Raw genomic sequence first — 21,528 nt, forward strand, 5'->3', positions numbered from 1 at the left:
CTCTGTTTGTTTTACCCATTTCTTTTGACACCTACTCTCATTTCAAGTCATCCTGGCCTGTAGACCTTCATGATAACAATCAGAAATTCAAAATCTCCTAATTCACTGAGGTCTGCCATTAAAAATGCCCCATACTGGTGGGATGGGGAGGGAGGTCTAAAAGGGAGGGGATATATGTATACCTATGGCTGATTTATGTTGAGGTTTGACAGAAAACAACAAAATTATGTAAAGCAATTATTCTTCAATTAAAAAGTAAATAAATTAAAAAAAAATGCTCCATACTTAGGATCACATACCTGGCAGATTTCCAGACAGTAATGATTTCATATATTTTATTCTTTTCATTCATTAAAACAATCTACATGAAATAATATCATTATAAAAACTACCATATAAATACATTCATGAATTGACAAAAGTTTAAGATGGATCCCAATTTTCTGGAGAAAAAATAAGGACATCTGACTAAAGATTCCAAAATCACGCAGCAATTCTTGGAAGTTGTTGCTTCCATTCCTTATTGCTGATTTAAACTAAGTATTGATTTAATTATAACAATTAACTCAGGAATACAAATCATTTTATCCCTCCCTAGAGTTATTAATGGAAATGAGGGACTTCTTTCATTAAACAAATTACCCAGTAACAAATCACTTTTGAGTTAGGAACATCTTTCAGCATTTACTGTCTACTGAAGGTAGTCTTACACAATAAGTTTCTTCAAGGAGTACAAGTCCATGCTTTTTGTAAGCTTTTGTATTTATCCTTCTTCCTCGTTGTCACCCACTAGATAACTACCTCTTCAAAAACCCCTCTCTTAAAAAAAAAAAAAAAAACCCTCTCTTTTTTTCATCCTTTGACACCTGGTTCATAGACTTTTCCTTTTACCCAAGAGTTGCAGTCAACGAAAGTAACCAATATGTGCTGCATTTAATGACCCATTACATATCTTCCATTTCTTGATTTTTCTTAGTGACTCAAACGGCCATTTCTTTCCATGGACATGCCCCAGATATCATTACTGCTTTACCTTCAAATAATATATTTAGACATTCTATATTACCCTCTAATCATGATCCACCCCCAACATTCCAGCATTCTCTTCTAATTACAATTCAATATATATAGATTCTCAAGGCAAGTCATCCCTGAAGTAGGAAGTGTAAAGTACAGGATGAAAGTCTTAGAACTTCTTAATCTTTTAGTTATTTACACTTTATATTTATAATGTATGGTTTTACAGAATATATAAAGTAGATATATACTGGTATAATTTAATGTACTTTTAATAAGCTTTATATAAAGTATATGAGTATGGAAGTTAAAACAATAAATTTATAAATACATGTATACATTGGTGGTATGTGTTAAAAAAAATTGGATTGGAGAGGACTTCACTGACTACTTTCTATATTTTGTCCTTTCTGTTACCTGGCTTCCCTATTCTGCCTTTATTGCATTGTACATCACTTAAACCAATCCCCTGTCAATATATTCAATTTCCCTGCCACGCTGTCCTCCCATCATATCTGGGTTCCTGAGTGCTTCAAGAGAAAAATTACAAAATATAAAACTCTACAGGTAGTGGCCACCATAAATCCTTGGTTAGTATCCTGAATTTGGACCTCAGTGATGCCTGGTAATCCTATCAGCTTTTCCTCTTTAGCTCTCTCATCCTCCATAGTGATTATTTCAAACATTCATCACTTTTCTCTAAAAATTCTGCCTTTACCATCTCATCCCTCACACCCAACTAATCATATAAAGTGCTGTTAAACAGGGAAAAAAAAAATCTTTTTCCTTAGATTATACTAAAACCTAATATTCACAGATTTCCAACATTTCTTCTTCCCTCTTAGAATGGAAAGGTATGTCTCTGTGTTCTGGTTTCCAGGTCTCACTCTTCTTACCTTTTATCATTTCTGTTGCTAATTTGTTCAGTCTCTCTACTGCCCTTAGCAGTTAAACATGCGCAAGTCACTCCCATTATAGCAAGAGCTCTCCTTCAACCTCAAGCTCTGCTGTCTCCAGCTAGTACCCTTTGTTTCCCTCCTTCTTTTTACCATCAAACTCCATATAAGAGTGGAGACATCAACTGCCTCCTTTTCTCCACCCCTCACTTACTACTCAATTATAGCAACTGGGCTTCCACGACCATTAATTTAGGTCATTAATTCATATTTATATTGGTAAATTCAAAGACACATTTTAATCATTATTTTTCATTACATCTCATCAGCTTTTGACCCAGCTGTTTCTTCACCTTGGAGACGCCAAATAGTTTTCCTCCTATCTCACTGATTATTATTCTCCTTGTGCTCTCTTCATCATCAATGATTCTGAATCTGTGGCTGAGTCACCCGGGGAGCTTTTGAAACACAGATATCTTAGGATACATGAAGACTAACTTGAATCACAACCCCTGGAGAGTGGAGCCTGGGTATCATATTTTTAGAAAGCTCATTAGGTGATTCAGATACAGTGTGAAAATTAAGAACCTCTCCTTTAAATGTTGTCCACAGGGCTCTGCCACAGGCCCTCTCTCCTTCTTACAGTATACATGTACAAACTCACCTAATCTTGTGGTTTCAGTTATGATCTACATGCTGATAAGTTCAAAATGTGTATCTTCAACTCAGATCTCTCTTCTGATCTCTAGACCAATGTATTCAAATTGTTGATTTAGACAAAAACACTGATGACTTGTATGTTTGTATATCTCAAACTCAAAATGTCTCTGATTGAACCACTCACTTCCCATCCCCCATATAACCTGCTCTTAATACTGTCCATCCAACAAACTATTAAATTCCAACAACTATGCCTCTTAAATTATCTCCTTTATCTGTTATTTTCTAATCTCATTCTTCCTACAAGTCACCATATTTGCTTAACTGGACAGATGCCACAGATTCTTAACTGGCCTCCCACCTGTGAACTTGCTCTCTCCTGAAATCCATACTCTTCAATGTTACCAGAATGATTCTTCTAAAATGCAAACTTTACTGCATTACTTTACTCCAACTACTCAAACTTTATCATGCTTTAAACCATCCAGTGGCTTCTCTTTGCCTTCAGAATAATTTTTAAATACCTCACCAGAGCTTACAAAGTCCTTCAAGACTGTGCCCCTGCCTGCCCTTCACCCACCTTCAAAGTTCACATACAGAACCTCCAGTTCTTTAAAGGGCCATCATTCTCACTCCACTAGGCACTGGCATAAGATTATTTCTACATGAAATAATTTTTCCATCTCTTTACTAGTCTAGGTGACTATTTATTTTTCAGGTCTTAACTTAAATGCTGCAGCTTCCAAGGAGGTCCAATCTGTGGTAAACACCAGTGGCACAGCTGATATTCAACAAATAGTCAAATGTTACTCCTCTGCATTTTCTAGCACGCCTTCAGGAAGGTTAGGGGAATGAGACTGATTTCTGGCCAGTAAGATGTAAAGGAATAAGATGTAAACAACATACAGACTGTTCTTAAAAATGTCCAATTCTCTACTTCCTACTACCTCTGCCATGACACCTGAAAAAGTTATAATGTTTCTGCAAGATGGAGAAGCAATGCTTGATATAAACTGGACACTTATTGTGTGAAAAAAACAAATTTCTTGTGTATTAAATTACTGAGATTTCTGGGTTAATTTGCTACCAAGTTTAACCTAGCCAACACTTGCTAACAATAATACAGGGCTCCGGCTATATACTCTCCCAAGAAGACTCTTACTACATAGCACAGTTTGTTATTGCTTATCTGTCTGCCCTGATAAGCCTCTGAGCATCTTAAGGGAAAGTTTTGTGCTTCTCCTGCTCCCTGCCTTATCTCTAGCATTAGAAAAAATATTTTGGTTCATGAATGAATGTATCAATACAACCTACGTTGTCTAGAAGAATACAGTTGAACCAGCAGTTTGAATTTATAATACTATATTCCAGATACTTTATCTGTCAGTATTTTTTTCTATATCTTTTAGTTAAAAGCAGTTGTATGTATTTTGAATCCTGTTTTATTTTTTTCACTTAACATGAGGATGTACCTTTGTAATTACAAATTCATCACAAACATCATTTATAGTGAGGACATAATAATTCTTTACATATAAATACTGGCAGGTACCCAAACATTTCCTGTTCTTGGACATTTAGGTGGTTTTCTGCAAACAATTTTAGATACAAGACAGTTTCTATGCTTGTTAAACTTACTTTTTACAAGTTTTCTCCTACAATTTAAAGGCTTACTAGATGCCTTGAATTGAATGAAACACTGATAGTATTTTAGTGGGGAAAAATTGTATCAATTCCAAAACAAAGGGTACTACCAGATATTGCATAAACAAAATGTCTGAACAAAATATAAACTACGATATAGAGGAACATAAACAAAATGATGACAGCACTGACTGATGATTCTCTTGCTCCTCCTCTACTCCACCATAATTCTCCAATGATAACTGAAATTTTAATTCTAAGGAGAGTAAGAATAAAGAAAAGCACAATGCTTGGTATCAGTTCAAGTTCTCGCCACTTCATTTAGTAGCTGTACAGCCTTCTACATGCTCTCTCTGTATTTCTATTATTTTTTAGAGGGGTCCGTCTCTTTCTACAGCAGGGTTTCTCAATGTATGTTACACTACTGATATTTTGGACTAGGTAACTCTTTGTTGTTGGGGGCTGTCTCGCACACTGTGTAAGATGTTTAGCAGCATATCTGACCTCTCAGCATATCTGACCTCTACCCACTGATGTCAGTAGTAATACCTTGCTATTGTCAGGTGAGGAAAATAAAAAATATCTTCAAACATTATGAAATGTGCTATGAGGGACTGAGAACTACTGCTTTAAGATAAGGAAGGACAATACTTTTTAGTTCTGTGTGTGTGTCTGTGTTCAGTTGCTCAGTTGTGTCTGACTCTTTAACAGCCCCATGGACTGTAGCCGGCCAGGCTCCCTTACTCATGGAGTTTTCCAGGCATGAATAGTGTAGTGGGATGTCATTTCCTACTCCAGGGAATCTTTCCAACCCCAGGGATTGAACCCACATCTCTTGTGACTCCTGAAATGACAGGCAGATACTTTATCCCTGAGCAACCTGGGAAGCCTTTATAGTTCTATATTTTTGTTATTTCAGCAATTTATTTTACAATTTTTCCAGAACTCCTAACAAATTATCAGGTTAAATGTTTATAGTCTGTCTACATAATTTTCCTTTTCCTTCTTTGTTCTCTTGTAATTTGCTTTTAAATTGTCAAAAGCATATTAAAGAATGAAAATGGAAAAGTATAAATGTTAAACTATACAATTTGTCCTGGGGTAATTAAAAATTGATAATATTGCTCTTTTAACTCTTAACAGTATTTCAACTACTCTTCTATATTCTCTTTTAAGAAGAAAAGGGTTACTTCAATCTTCCTTCTCCCACACATGACCATTAATGGCGGCTTTATAGCTCAGGGATCCCAATTAATATTTAACATTGCAAGCAATGAAAAAACCTAAAACTGCTTCTTCTCCCTGAAAACTTTTTTCCCAAGTGTGTTGAAGGTACCAAGAATACTCCAAAAATAATCTAACTCATATTAACAGAATTAATTTAAAATGATTATTATGCAGATACATTTATTGCTCATATTAAGCAATTTGTATTTATACTATTCTACACACTCTCTAAATACTATATAAATGCTAAATCTACTTATTAAATATTCCCACTTTTTATACAAAAGGCATAAATTTTAAGCAAATAAAAATGAAGTCTTGAAATAAAGGTATTTCCTTAAAATATACTCTATATTACTAAAACACATTGACATTAAATAAGTCAGGTAAACTTATTTCTTAAATAAGGATTATATATATATTAAAGGGATGAAATAATGCAACCAATCATATGAAATATGACAGGTGGTCAGCCATAAACCAAATAACAAGTAATTACATTTTGTATTTCCCCCAATATCTAATATAAAAATAACACGAAGAGGTAGTTTTAATTTCTAAAGCAATAGAATAGGGAAAATTTGCTCACTCTCAAATGCTTCTTTAAATAATGTTATCTTGATATTCACTGTGTTCTTTTAATAATTTGAAAATGAACATTTCTATCATAAACAACATTTTCCCACCTGTTAAAAAGAGTTGCTGAATCTGGATTTCTTAACTGTGATCCAACATTTTAACTGATTAGGCATATGCTGAGAGTAATGTTAACCTTTCAAGTATATTTAGTGAATAAAGAGCATAACTCACCATAATTTTATTTTTCATTTATTATTTATACCCTGCTGGCTTCTAGTAATGTTTTAAGATGACTGACTGGGTCTTTTACATTGGAATTATGAGGCACCTCTGAATGGTAGAAAAATCATTGGCTTTGGAAACAGACACACTTAGGTTTGAATCCTGTCTTGGGCATAGTCAGGAAGCAACAGTTAGAACTAGACATGGAACAACAGACTGGTTCCAAATAGGAAAAGGAGTATGTCAAGGCTGTATATTGCCACCCTGCTTATTTAACTTTTATGCAGAGTACATCATGAGAAACGCTGGGGTGGAAGAAGCACCAGCTGGAATCAAGGTTGCCAGGAGAAATATCAGTAACTTCAGATATGCAGATGACATCACCCTTATGGCAGAAAGTGAAGAACTAAAGACCCTCTTGATGAAAGTGAAAGAGGAGAGTGAAAAAGTTGGCTTAAAGCTCAACATTCATAAAACTAAGATCATGGCATCCAGTCCCTTTACTTCATGGCAAATAGATGGGGAAACAGTGGGAACTGGCTGACTTTACTCTTTTGGGCTCCAAAATCACTGCAGATGGTGATTTCAGCCATGAAATTAAAAGACATTTACTCCTTGGAAGGAAAGTTATGACCAACCTAGACAGCATATTAAAAAGCAGAGGCATTACTTTGCCAACAAAGGTCCGTCTGGTCAAGGTTATGGTTTTTCCAGTGGTCATGTATGGATGTGAGAGTTGGACTATAAAGAAAGCTGAGCACCGAAGAATTGATGCTTTTGAACTGCAGCGTTGGAGAAAACTCTTGAAGAGTCCCATGGACTGCAAGGAGATCCAACCAATCAATCCTAAAGGAGATCAGTCCTGGGTGTTCATTGGAAGGACTGATGTTGAAGCTGAAACTCCAATACTTTGGCCACCTGATGCGAAGAGCTGACTCACTGGGGAAGACCCTGATGCTGGGAAAGATTGAGAGCAGGAAGAGAAAGGGACGACAGAGGATGAGATTGTTGGATGGCATCACCGACTCAATGGACATAGGTTTGGGTGGACTCTGGGAGTTGGTGATGGACAGGGAGGCCTGGTGTCCTGCGGTTCATGGGGTGGCAAAGAGTCAGACACGACTGAGCAACTGAACTGAACTGAACTGAACTTGGGCATAGTACCCATGAAACTTGGATCAAGTCACTTATCTTACTCTCTGAAGAGTAGATTCTATACCTATTAGTCTGCTACCTCTATGTACCTGGTTTGTGGCTGCCATTCCATAAGTTACATATCTTCCTCTTAGAAAATGGTTAGACTTCTAGAAAATGAGGTATATTATTTTTCACAGTATTCTCTTCTAGCTCAAAAAAAGATAAGGCTTTGGTTCTGTGCCTAATAGAAAAAACATTATTATCTCAAAATCCCAACGCAGATGCCATTCTGGATTCATTCTTTTTCTGAACTACTTTATATGGACTCATACCACTAAACTTAGTTGAATATTACTTAATGGGTACATATGAAAATGAGAGTAGAAAACTGAGAGTAATATTTCAACAGAGATAAAATGTAAGTGGGGTTGTGAAAATATTTTAACATCCTAGGGTAAATCTTCAGTTTAGAGCAGAGGACTTCAAATATAGTGTGTGGTCCTGAATTTTCCTTCTAAGGATTTATATGAAATACTATAGCAATCCTTAGAAAGCCAACGCACTTCTTTGATCAAGTTTTGTCTGAAACTTATTAACACATTTACTTACTCTTTGGAGAAGTCAGTCTCTGTTTTAATTAAAAAAAAAAAAAAGACTGCAAGGTGCTAAATCCAGAGTTTCTGATTCAACAGGTCTTGAGTAAGGTCCTTAGAATTTGCTTTTCTAACACATTCCCAGGCTGCTGCTGTTTTGTAGGCTATTTTAGCAGGATATGAGAACAGGCCAGGCAGTATATTAAAAAGCAGAGACATCACTTTGTTGACAAAGGTCCATATAGTCAAAGTTATGGTTTTCCAGTAGTCATGTACAGTTTTGAGAGTTGGATCAAAAAGAACGCTGAGCATCAAAGAATCGATGATTCTGAACTTTGGTGTTGGAGAAGACTCTTGAGAGTGCCTTGGACATCAAGGAGATAAAACCAGTCAATACCAAAGGAAATCAACCCTGAATTTTTATTGGAAAGACTGATGCTCAAGCTGAAGCTCTAATACTTGGGCCACCAGATGTGAAAATCTGACTCTTTGGAAAAGACCCTGATGCTGGGAAAGATTGAAGACAGGAGAAGGGGGTGCCAGGGGATAAGAAGATTGGATGGGATCACTGACTCAGTGGATAAGAGTTTGAGCAAACTGGTGAAAGACAGGGAAGCCTGGTGTGTTGCATTCCATGGGGTCACAAATAGTCAGACATGACTGAGTAACTGAACAACAAATGAGAACCACTGGTCCAAATATCTCTAAATCGATATTATTCCTAGTCTTCTGTAGTCTGAATAATGTTTTAATTTCTAGACAATTCATTCATTTATTTCTCTAGCTACTACTTGGCCAGGTTATCTAAGGTTCTGGTGATTAAGTGATGAACGAGAGAGACAAGGTTTCTGCTCTCATGGAACTTACGTTCAAGCAGTCAGGGTCACAATAAATATGTAAATAAATGGATAATACTGGTAGTAGTAAGTGCCATAAACAAAATTAAAACAACGTAATGTGACCTTAGTGATTTCTTTAGATTTGGTGGTGGGTGGAGAAAACTTTTCTGAAGAGTTAATATTTAAGCTAAAATCTGACTAACAAAAGCCACCTATGGAAAGACTGAGGGAAGAACATTCTAGGTAGAGGAGATAGTTGTGTAAATGTCCTAAAGAAGAAACAAGTTTTAAGTTTGGTGTGTCAAGAAATAGGTTAATTTGCATCGCAAAGGAGAGAGTATAGACAGGGGCCAAGTCAATCATGTAGTATCATTTGCAGTGGGGTAAATAGTTTGGAGAGTTTTCTGTAAGTGAAGAGCTCCAACATACCACACTGAAAAATTCTTCTATTAGAGTACAAATAATGAGTATTGTAATTATCTGATGAGACTGTATCTGTAAGAAAAGGTCTCACCATGTAATTAACAGAATATACAACTAATTGTTTAAAGGATGGTAGGCATGGTCTCAGAAACTTAGGACTAAAAACAAAAGTCAGAGTCTTAGAAGGCTCTGCTACCTACGTACTAAGCAATGAGATCAAGGACATGGTAAAGTCTTCAGTTCTCTGGATCTTAGTTTTCTCATCTATAAAAGGGAACAGAGTAAGTATATCTAAGAACTGTTATTAAGATTAAACATGATAATGGATATATCACACCCAGTAATTACTCAGTATTTTGTGGGTACTTTATTCCAGATCAGTCTCTTCCGTTCTTATAGATAAATTCATTACCTCAAAGTAACGAAAGAATTGAAACATGCTGGGTTTTCAAGAAAAGTCTTTCTTTTGAATCTGAATTTCCATAGCTTCAACTTTCCAACAATCCCATATCATTAGAAAGTCTATTTCTGAATGTTTATATGTCATAATAATAAACCCAAGAATAGTAGGTATTTTAAAATCAACATACAAGAACCTATATATAAAATAAATGTAGCTCCATTCAAAATATAGGATTACATGGACTTCCCTCTGGGTCCTGTGGTAAGACTCTGTGCTCCCACTATAGGAGGCATGGGTTCCATCCTTAGAGCTCTGGTCAGGGAACTAAGGTCTTGCATGCTGCATGGTATGGCCAAGAAAAACCCCAAAAAACAAAAAACAAAGTGTAGGGTTACTGGGCTACAGTTGTTCCAAATACCTTTGAACCTCCTCTTCTAGAACTATTGGAAGAATCTATTTAGAAGCCCCACAGAGGTCTACTAATTTTAAACTTTCACTTGTTCTTAACCAAGAAACAAAATGCAAAAATTCTGCTTATCAGACACTACTCAGAAAGACAGCTGTTTGTAAATTCAAACTTAGCCCTCAACAAATGACCGATAACACTGATAACATTCATCATGTCACACTGTTTACAGACAACCTAAGGAGTTCAAACCAAGTATTTATTTGAATCTAACTATTTAATTGATTAAACGGGCATAGTACCTCAAGCATCACCATCTGGTAAAACAGCACTTCTATAGTAAACAGATTCTGAATAACCAAACTGATATACAAATTACTGACTGCCTCTATCACTCTCTTCAGGATGATGAGGCCTGACATAAGTAACAGTTACTAAACATGTAACCCCAAGGTCACATAACTAAACCTACTAACAGTCATAATATCTCTCAAAACCACAGGGGCCAGCAGAATTTCAGCACTGATACACAGTTATTTTTTTCTTTAATTTTAGAAAGGCGATATAGTGCATATACTATATATGATATGACATCCTCAGAGGTGACAGGGGCAGCATCTGAGAACCAAACAAATATTTCTGCAGTGAAATATAGCAGTATTCACATATGGGAAACATAAGGCCTATAAACAGCCTCACATAAACTCAGTTCTGGATTTGCCAACTGAGTTAAGTTCAAGTCAGATTTTGCTACCTTAACTAAATATAGTTTTACTTAATTTTCTATTGAAAAAAGTGTAGGTTCCTTCCCTTCCTCCAGTGAATGTTATACAGTTCAGAGTTATAGATAAGGGACTATGGACACATATCAGGAAATGTTCTCTCAACATGATCCATGGTCACTTTTTAAAAAGAAAATTTGGAAGGCTTCCTGACTAGCTAAAGAGACTGGGACAATAACAAAAAAGCTTTTAAAAGCCCTGGATATCAGTAATTGTGCTAGTGACAAAGAATTCCTGCAAAGGTTTCAAAAGGCTGAGGTAATATGAAGAATAGTTTCTCTTGCAATTCATGTTAGAAAATGCCATTATTCAAAATATGAGATTTAGATTAGCTTTTCTGCCACAAGCAACAATAATTACTACAATAATCATTACAGTGATGTGGGAAACCTTGCTTTATACTGTCTGACAAGAAAACCAGTCATTCCTTATTTCCTCAGGTTTAAGCAGAAATGCCCTGAACCTGGAGAGTGCTGCTTAACCCTGCCCTTGTCTCAGTGGTCAGGACCTGCCGCAATTGGTTACTCAGACCAAAGAGACTTCTGTAGCACAGAAGACCCATCCTTGGGTCACCCTGCCTACTGTTTCCTTCTCCCTCCTTCCTACAGCCTCCTTTTCTGTCAGCTTCTACCTGAGTAGCTGGAATCTATTCACTTCTGCTTTCAGGTGCTTCTCTGACTTAAAATTAGACCCCACCTTCTATTATCAGAGAATTTATATTCTCTCTAGAGTAGCTGATTTTCTGCTTGAAGTTCTCTGTTTGCCGAGACCTCATTTTCTGTCACCTCTTATCAGCCTAAATCAGCTTCGGTCCCATGCTTCTTGTGGCCCGCCTCATCCTGTGTCATTGGTGGTAAGAGAAGTGCTGTTACTCTTCTGAAAGGATTGGTTTCCCGTTATAAAATATGTCTTCCTTCTATGTTTTCTCTTCTTCACAGGTCTCCCCTCAACTTCCATCATCAAATAAAATGGAAGCCATGAGCCAAATATTTCGAAAAAAGACAAAAATTCTGTATTAGGAAAAAAAGTAAAGAACAAGGGCAATCAAAAATGTTTAATACAACTCTTTAAAAACAGTGTCAATTTTCAACCAAAAAATAAGGAAAATGATGGCAACAAGAAAATGTTATTAGTTGGAGATGGAAGATAAGGGAGTGGATTGCTTGAGAATGAGAGAAAAAAGGTCTCAGGAAAAAAAAATCTGCCACCACTAAATGTCAAAAATATTCTATAAAAAGTAACAAAGATACCCTGTATTTACATGACTTTCTTCCAAAGAATTCATGATGACATATTTTTTGAAATGAAGACAATTTTTTAAAGAAGATAAGCCAATGTAGGGTAAGCTTGAATCACTCTTGAAAAGTATATATTTGTGCAGTGTTTCCAAAATAAAAAAAAAAACACAACTGTATTAAAGACATTTTTTTTTTAAATCTGAGATGATTTTATCAGGCCTAAGTTTCCATTAAAAGGTCAATGTAAGAGTGATGAAAAGTTATATACTTAATGACTTGGAAATCAACAAACATTTACTGAAATATTTAAATATTTTTAAAAGCTATATTTTAAGAGGTAGAAAATAAGGGAAAATAATATCTTCTAAGATCTGTCAAAATTGATTTATTCAATGGCTATTATAGTATCTTTTGTTTTATATGTCCTTGTGTTTGGAATATTTTAAATTCTAGTTGGGTTAATTTTATAATCCCCAAATAAAGATGAATTTTTTAGTTAGGCATGTCACAGGGAGTTGGTGGCATCTTTTATGAGAAGAGAAGCATGGAAAAGGTCCAGTGATTTGCCCAATATTAATGGCAAAAAAAGGTAGAGATCTTGTTTCTGACTTCAAGTACAATGCTTTTATGTATTATATAAATCTGTAATCCACAAAATGAAACTAAGTATTCAATTTCAAATAGGCAAAAAAATTTTATATAGCACTTCTAAGCCACGCTGTCAATTTTGGGGGGCAATCTTTATCTAGCAGGAAAGATTACTGATAGCAAAAATGTGAAGGATTGAAAAAATATTTGTTATAAGTGATGTAAACAATAGATAAAAAGAGAAATATTTCAATAAGGGCATGGTGGAATATAAGGCTTTGACTGGGATGCTCTATATGTAAATTTTGGGTGAAATACTATAAATGAATATTATAAAGTAAAAATATATACATAATATACTTGGGGAAAGAATGTATGATATCTTTTCATCTTCTCATTAAAAAAATATTTAACAGTGAAAGTATGCTTACTCTCAATCAAGCAGAGGTTATGATTTAAAACCACAAATAAAATTAATATGCAATCCTTTTATAAAACTATTTTTCACTTGAGAGCATTTCTCAATGTTTAAAAGTCATAATCATAATCTCTTTCATAACCAACCAAAAGTAGCTTTGTGAATATGCTTATATCTTGATATTTGAAACTTTGAAACTAAGATTCACTAACATATTATAGAGCAGATATACTTGATGGTTATTAAGAACAAAAGAGCAACACAAATTTTACACATTTGGCTTCTCATTAATTTCACTATAATCAGAAGTCAAAACTGTAATGTGCTGCTGATGGAAATCAGCAAACATGGGCAATAACAGAGTTCACATTCTGGGACTGAATATATTTAGGTTTGAACCTCCACTCTCTCACACAGTATTTGAATAACTATGGGCAAATAACTTCTTTGTGCCCATTTCTTTGTAAGTTGTTGTGAGGATCATAGGAAATCATGACTAAATGAACAAGAAAGCATAATGCTTAGTAAATCCTGGTTATAATTACTCACAAGAATTTTATAGAGGACAACATACTCATTCTATTGGAAACGTACAACATATTTTGAAATTGTGCCATGGCTACTAGCAAAAAGGTAACATTATTTTGTGCCTTTTTGGGTTGCAAATGCACAAGACAGTTCTATAATAAAAACTTCCTTCCCCTGAAATCTCATGCAGATTAAGAAATGTATGTATAACAATTATATGAGGTGTTTTATCCTTCAACTGGACAAAAAACTTCATAAGGTTTCAGATCATGTTTGTTTCTTTACCACTTACCCTAATATTAGTGCTCTGGTGTATGGCAGTGACTCCGTAAATAACTGTTGAATGAGTAAGTGAATGAATGAGCTAATATCAATCAGAGAAGATACAGAAGGGCCAAAAGATGAATAATGGAAAATATGACTATCCGAGATAAAGAAAAATTCACAATGAGATGCTAGTGGTCCTGGGCAAATGGCAAAGACCTGAGAAGTTTAGAGAATCTGTGAGTCAAAAGGAATAGAGACTTGAAATCCTGACAGGGAGACGGATGTATGCTTTAGAAAAGGTAAGATAACACAGGAAACACTGAATGAGTGACAAGAATCTGAAGATTCAGGTTTTATAATGAGAGATCCTCACATATAAACGTTGCAGTGTTTTTGGAGAGAGCAGTTTCAGGCTAAGACTACAGAGTCCTGGTCTACTCTAGGACCAGAGAGAGGAAATTATACTTTCGTTTCACAAAGTCTGAAGGATCCAGGAAAAGTGCCTTTGGTTTTGCATAAGAAGGATGAAATGTCTACCTAAAGAGGAAAGAAGCATGGAAGGACACAGCACCAAAAAGAATAAGGCTACAGAACAAATGAAAGCAGAAAGACTCAGAAGAGTTTAAAACTTATTTATATAGTATCACATTGAAGTGAATAAAAGGAAATATTAAGTATACTGGCCATGTGGAAGATTAAGTGATTTACCTACTAAATTAATGTAATCACTTTCCAAATGAGTAGTTACTGCTATTTTGTACTGCTTGTGTGCTAATACCTGAAATTACCCCACAAAGTTCTGAGTGACAATTCAGCAGACACTGTGTAGAGGAAACAGAAGCATTAGAGCTATGATTCTGGAGCAGACCCAGAGTCGGGGGCATCAGGCCATCTAAGCACACGGCCATCCATCTGGAGAGGCCTTCTGAGTGAGTGCCGCCCAGTACAGGACCCTTTCACAGAGAGTCGATTAGCATTTATGGGTTGTGCCCATCGCCTCTCTGCCCTGCCAGCAGTCCCTCGGTATTTGCAGAGGAGTGGTTCAGCACCCATGGAGGATCTGCAGAGGCTCAAGTTCCAGAGTAGGTTGTTTCATGGAGGGCCTGCTCTACTCTTATTCCTCCTCAGGGCCAGATATTTTGCTATGAGTAACAGGGATTTATCAGTAACTGCTTATCAAGGTTGATTTTGCTTGGCTCCATTTTCCATACATTCTCTACAGTTCAAATTATCTTTAATCTTTGTGAGAAATTTCATATTCCTCTGATTTTACAGTTTAAACCAGAGAGACAGTAAGGGAGCAGAGAACATACATAATTTCCACTGGAACATAATTAATTAGGAGTTAACTGCATATCTCATATGTTATATCCTAGAAATGATTATAAATTTTACATGTATAACAATTTAAAAAGACAAGAACTCCATCTTCACAGAGTTTTTATTCTGGTGTTTGGGAGAATGCAGAGGTTTGAAGTAAAAGTAGCTCAGTTGTGTCCGACTCTTTGCGATCCCTTGGTCTATAGTCCATGGAATTCTCCTGGCCAAAATACTGGAGTGGGTAGCCATTCCCTTCTCCAGGGGATTTTTCCAACCCAGGGATCAAATCCAGGTCTCCCACACTGCAGGCAGATTCTTTACCAGCTGAGTCCAAGAACTCTTTACCAGGGAAGCCTAAGAATATTGCAGTGAGTAGCCTATCCCTTCAGCAGATCTTGTCAATCTTTGATTCTCAGGAATCAAACCAGGGTCTCCTGCATTGCAGGTAGATTTTTTACCAGCTAAGCTACCAGGGAATCCCATGGTAGCAGAGGTTTAGAGGAGATGGTCAATGAGTAAATATTTATTTAACCACTTTTACTTTGTCTAGCATTCTGACACTATGAGCCATGAGCTGCTTCTTATAGTGATATATACTATAAAGAAAATATGGTCTTTAGGGTACAGGAATTATCCTTACATTTAATATAAATGCCTCTGCAGCAAATCTTTCTCTATATTTAATCCTAGCTTCCTTTATTTCATTTTGCAAAAATATATTTATTCTTCTCATCATAAAAGTAACAGTTACATGACAGAAATATTACAATCTAGAAGAAAAAAAAATGTGCTAATCTTAGCACCTGAACACAACCATTTAGCATTTTGCTACATTTCCTTCTAACATTTTCCTTTTCAATTTATTTATTTTCATTTGAGGCTAATTACTTTACAATATTGTGGTGGTTTTTGCCATACACTGACATGAATCAGCCATGGGTGTACATGTGTTCCCCATCCTGAACCCCCCTCCCACCTCCCTCCCCATCCCATCCCTCAGGGTCATCCCAGTGCACCAGCCCTGAGCACCCTGTCTCATGCATCCAACCTGGACTGGTGATCTGTTTCACATATGATAATATAATGTTTCAATGCAATTGTCTCAAATATTCCCACTGTCGCCTTCCCCCACAGAGTCCAAAAGACTGTTCTTTACATCTGTGTCTCTTTTGCTGTCTCACATATAGGGTCATCGTTACCATCTTTCTAAATTGCATATGTATGCATTAGTATACTGTATTGGTGTTTTTCTTTCTGACTTACTTCACTCTGTATAATAGGCTCCAGTTTCATCCACTTCATCAGAATTGATTTGAATGCATTCTTTTTAATGGCTGAGTAATATTCCACTGTGTATCTGTACCAAAGCTTTCTTATCCATTTGTCTGCTGATGGACATCTAGGTTGCTTCCATGTGCGGGCTATTGTAAACAGTGCTGCAATGAACATTGGGGTACACGTGTGTCTTTCAATTCTGGTTTCCTTGCTGTGTATGACCAGCAGTGGGATTGCTGGGTCATTTCCTTCTAACATTTTAAATGCTTAAATAGCTCTATATTTTCCTATTATGATTATAATATTTTAAAATATTTTTTTAAGCATTTCCCTTACTTCATAATTTTTATTTTAAAATTTAGCAGATCCACAAACTAATCAAAGAGCCACATATGTAGTTTTCTTTCTCCCTGACCATCTAAAAACTTTCAGAATGAATGAAAAATTTCTATTTTAAGCCTAACAAATCTTTAAACTGGGGCTCAGTGATAAAGGTTTTAAACCTAAACAATGGTGAAAATATAATGCTTGATATACTTTTAAGTATTATTAAATATAGTAAATGTTGTATTTACATTACCACACACTTTTACTTTAGATTTACTGTTGGATAAAATTAATGGGAAAATCAATCAGATCATTTTTTTCAATAACAAACATTTATTTAGCAACTAGTAAAATACTACATTCCAAACATGTTGCTCAGAAGTTCAGAAAAACAATCACACTTTTAAAATAAAAGAATATTTATACAAAGTAAACTACTGAGTTTCTAATGACTCAACATTTCTGGGTCATTTTTTGAGGTTACTTGAAACTTGTTACCTGCAGAAGATATGTCTAAAACTAAATACAGAATACACTGAATTTTCATATACACTGATTTCATTGACGGGTATGATTTTAATACATCTCTTGCATCACAAGATATAAATGACTCAGTTAGACCACTACTGACTCATATTTAGTATACGGTCACCTGTCTCCTCTGAGGAAAAGATTAATCACTTGCCCCTAATTCTATACTTTCAGACTTCACCATTGCTTTGATTCTAAACTTCCTTTACACAATAAGACTGCTTTTTGTTTTGTTTTGATTTTGTCTTAGTAATCCCCAAAGATCCACTAGAGATAAAGCAGTATTTATTAACATGAAAACATGGTTTATTAAATTAAAATTAAATTAGCTTCTGGGATCTGGACACTAATGAAAATAGGCAAAGGCAAGTTTTAATAGGCAGGAGAGTGGTCACAAATATAACTGAGACACGGATGCCATGGATGGACAGGGACTGCCTCTCTGACTGGAGAATTTCAGGAACACAGAAATGGTTTATTTTCTGTATTCATCCACCAACAAAAAATATTCTGTGAAGCTTTGCTTTCTCTCATTTGTATTATCAAAACTAAGTTTGCTTTTCTAACTACAATACCCTTGGGGTGGTTACTCCTACCATTACCACTGTCACCCTCTAAAACATCTGAAAGTCACTGATATGTGGCTGATACAAGGCAGGATAAGACTGATTTAAGTTAGGCCAAACCCAGTACAGTAAAACCCCTTCATGCCCACCTTCAAATTATGAACTTCCAAAAATGTGAACGTGCATTTGCACATCCAGTCACATAAGTTAGTCCTCGTGATTGGCATACATTGTCCTTTATGTACATCCTCCACAAGAAGTTGTGCTTTTGTCTACAAGCTGGAGCTAGATCTGAAAGAGGACGACTTCACTGAACTCCTTGCTGTGCAACAGAAGGAGCTTACTGATGAAGACCTGACCCCATGGACTGTAACCTGCCAGGCTCCTCTGTCCACGGGATCCTCCAGGCAAGAATACTGGAGAAGGTAGCCATTCCCTTCTCCAGGAGATCTTCCTGACTCAGCCATCAAACCCCTGTCTCTTACATCTTCTGCATTGGCATGTGTGTTCCTTACCACTAGCACCACCTGAGAAGCCCCACGAATTACATACAGCAGTAGTCAATAGCAATGGGAAGTGGATCACACAAAATTTATAATAAAAACTGGCACATCTGGTGTATTTAGAGTAATCTGCTGTTCCTTAAACAAATAGATGACTAGCAAAATATTATGCCAACAAGCATCCACTAAGTACAAGCACCCACTAAGTACACAGGCCATTTAGAATAAAAGCTCAGAATCTGATCAGAATTATTGGAATCATAAAACTGAGTCTTGTCTATAATCTAGTCACAGTCATAAAACTAGAAAGATTCTTAGGAATTATTTGGAAAAATATGCTTTCTATTGTTAAGAAAACAAACTCAAGTATTTGTAAAATAGTTGAAAGGAACATTAAAGGGCTCAAGCTCTGAAGCTCTAGATATGAATGAAAAATTTCTGCAAACCTATAAAAATTTGGCTCCTATAAACTCAAAAGAAGAGAGGCTAACCTTAGCTGTGAATTCTACAGACTGTTGTTAAACAGGTACTTTTGGCATTTACAATCTACATCCCAAATATTAGAATGCCTTAAGTAGATTCTGAAACTTGTGTGGAATCTGTCAGACTTCTAAAACCTTAAATGCAAAAAAACCCCCAGAAATTTAGAATATAATTGAATTGATCTCTGATGGTCAATGCAAGACTGTGTGAAGTATAAGCTCAAGGTATCTTTTCTCTCCTCATGCTATAAAACTGGTATATTTTAAGGCTTTTCCTAGAATAAACCAGCTTTTAAACAATTTCTCTCAACCTGAATCAGAATCCCCTCCTCTTTTATTTTGAACTTGAAGTACGGGGAGTGATTTTTACTTGGCCTTCAAAATCAAGTGTCTCATTCATATCAGGGAAATTACAAATAATTTTTGAAGCCCATGTACTTTGAACCACATCATCTTGTTCAATTTAAGAAATATCTACACTTATAATCCTTAATTGAGAAGCCCAAGCCATAGAATGGAAAATAAAAAATCCATTTCATCTACTGACTTTGATTTTCAAAGTCCATGAAATTTAGGTTTTGCTTCTCCAAGGAAGCAGATATCTTCATGGTTGCTTTACATTCAGTTTCCAAACAAATCATTACTTAATATCTGTATATAATCTGTATACACTTGGGGCTTCCATGGTGGTTCAATAGGTAAAGAATCTGCTTGCAATGCAGAAGACTGGGGTTTGATCCCTGGGTTGGGAAGATTTCCTGGAAAAGGAAATGGCGACCAACTCCAGTATTCTTGCATGGAAAATCCCACTGACAGAGGAGACTGGCAGGCTACAGTCCATGGGGTCACAAGAGTGGGATATGACTTAGCGACTAAACCACCATTACCACATACCCACTGAGGGATCTGATCATCTGAGGTTACCTAACTATGTATCAAATCTAATACAGATCCCATGTCTCCAGTGCTCATGGTAAAACCACTCAAGATGCCAATGAAGTCACCATTCCAACAACGCAGAAAAATACTTATTTTTCCATAGAAATGCAGCATCAGGTCAAACAAAAGGCACAAAGTTACAAGATAAATGTGTGCTTTTTATCTGACAACGTCTAGACAGCAATTAGTTTGAGGAGCTTCAAATTTAAATACAGATGTTACAGAAGTCAACAAACATTCCTACTATAAAGGGTCTTATAGTAAATAGTTTTGGTTGTGTAGACTACTTACAATTTCTGTTGAATATTCTTCTACTGTTCATTTATTTTTTCAACACTTTAAAAATGTAAGACATTTTAGCTTAAGAGCTAAAACAGGCTGCAGGCCAGATTAGGAGGGTGGGTGATACTTTGTTGATCCCTAATATAGAATAACCTGCTTCTGATTCTACTAGACTGTGAACCTATAAAGAAGGAATGGAAAGTGCTCAAGCCACTGTAATATTTCTACTGTCCAGTACAGTTTCTTGCACAAAGCAGCCATTCAATAAACATTTGATTAAAGAATGAATGAACAAGTAAACGAATGAATGGATGTCAGAATTATTACCTACAATGTTACTTATTTCTACTGCTGAGGATAGCTAGTTCTTTACTATGAGGCATATACATGACTAAATTCACAGCCTCCTTGAGACTGGATGTGTTCCTTCTGGTCTGGATCATTTATTTGCAGATGTGAGACCTTCCACTGCTCTTCCTCCCCCTCCCTGTTTCTTTCCAGTTTGATGATAAGTGATGACCGAAATGGTGACTGTTCCATAAAGTCCCTAAATTACTGAATAGAGAGATACCTCTGATCATGATGGTCATGCAAGGATATCAAGAAACAAATTTTCACTGTTACCATTGTTTTAAATTATCTCACTGCTTCATAATATAGTCTATCCTGAATGATACAGTACCAATCATACTCATCATCAGGCTACACATATCCTATTTTAAAACTCACACTTGGCTGTAGTACAAAGCAGAGAGATGAAAGCATTTCTCTGCTGAAAAAATGAAGTGCTCTGAGCCTTCAAGTCATTTCTAAGGGTGACGGAGGGCAAATCACCAGTCATTTCAACTTTATGACCTGTTTTTCTAACCAGGACAGGATAATCAGTACACGTAACTTTCTAAGACTACACTTGCAGGGCAAATTAAGAAGGCAACTATACAGATGCTATTTACAATTGAATAAATTGGCTAATTACTAACATTTCCTAATACTACTAACATTGCAAACTAGTTATTTTGATCATTAATACATTGATGTGCAAACTGAATAAAAAACTGGATATGTACTGTCTCATATATTTCATACAACATAGATGGCTATTTGCTAAAATCCCTGTAAGAGAAATTATACCTATATAAGTATGGCTAATCAATTATTAATCCTGAGACAGAATAGCTACAGATTCAGAAACACCTGAGATACATCAACGAACCGCAATGTATGGATCTTATTTACCTCCTGATTCAAACAAACTCTAAAAAACCAAAAACCAAACAAACAAAAAACCCTCAAAAAGGCAAACTCACGATTGGAAATGAAAAATCTGAAAACTGGCATGTATGATAATAATTAAGGACTATTTCTAACTTTTTAAAGTGTGATGGTAGTATTTTTTAATAAATATTGAGTTTCTGCTATTAGATATGCATTGCTGT

The 21,528-nt window shown here is 35.8% G+C and overlaps 1 protein-coding gene across 9 annotated transcripts in view; it reads right to left on the reverse strand.

Moving 5' to 3' along the window:
- MBD5 (methyl-CpG binding domain protein 5) overlaps positions 1-21,528 on the reverse strand; it is a 470,032-nt gene that overhangs the window by 396,561 nt on the left and 51,943 nt on the right. The window contains exon 2 of one of the 9 annotated variants that reach the window (XM_070476232.1): positions 9,438-9,501. The exons of the other annotated variants lie outside the window; for them this stretch is intronic. The gene's annotated coding sequence lies outside the window, so the exon portion shown is untranslated. The remainder of the gene's footprint in view (positions 1-9,437; positions 9,502-21,528) is intronic. 9 annotated transcript variants of the gene reach the window in all.

This window comes from Odocoileus virginianus, chromosome 13 (genome assembly GCF_023699985.2).
Source record: "Odocoileus virginianus isolate 20LAN1187 ecotype Illinois chromosome 13, Ovbor_1.2, whole genome shotgun sequence".
Lineage (NCBI taxonomy): Eukaryota > Metazoa > Chordata > Mammalia > Artiodactyla > Cervidae > Odocoileus > Odocoileus virginianus.